We start from the raw sequence: 303 nt of genomic DNA, 5'->3' as shown, positions 1-303 counted from the left end.
CCATGGTTCTGCTCGAGGTTTCTGCCACTTAAAGGTTTTTTCTTGCCTCTGTGGCCTAGTGCTTGCTCTTGGTGGGAACTGTTGGGTTTCTGAAAATAACATCACAGAGTACGGTCTAGACTTGCTCATTTATGAAAAGCGCAAAGAGATAACTGTTGTTGTGATTTAGCGCTATATAAATAAAATAAAATTGAATTGAATACCCTTCACCATACCTAGAGATTGGTATGGTTTAATTTCATCTAGCTTAGTATGTGATGACGGGGGGGATTTTAATTCCAAAGGCCAAGGGAACTTTATCAG

The 303-nt window shown here is 39.6% G+C and overlaps 1 protein-coding gene across 1 annotated transcript in view; it reads right to left on the bottom strand.

The window, feature by feature from the left end:
- Positions 1-303, bottom strand: part of LOC116674250 (coagulation factor XIII A chain-like) — a 32082-nt gene that overhangs the window by 11627 nt on the left and 20152 nt on the right. The window lies entirely within an intron of this gene.

This window comes from Etheostoma spectabile, chromosome 24, assembly GCF_008692095.1.
Source record: "Etheostoma spectabile isolate EspeVRDwgs_2016 chromosome 24, UIUC_Espe_1.0, whole genome shotgun sequence".
Taxonomy (NCBI): domain Eukaryota; kingdom Metazoa; phylum Chordata; class Actinopteri; order Perciformes; family Percidae; genus Etheostoma; species Etheostoma spectabile.
Note: the sequence above shows the minus strand (reverse complement) of the source record. Positions and strands in the feature narration are given on the sequence as shown.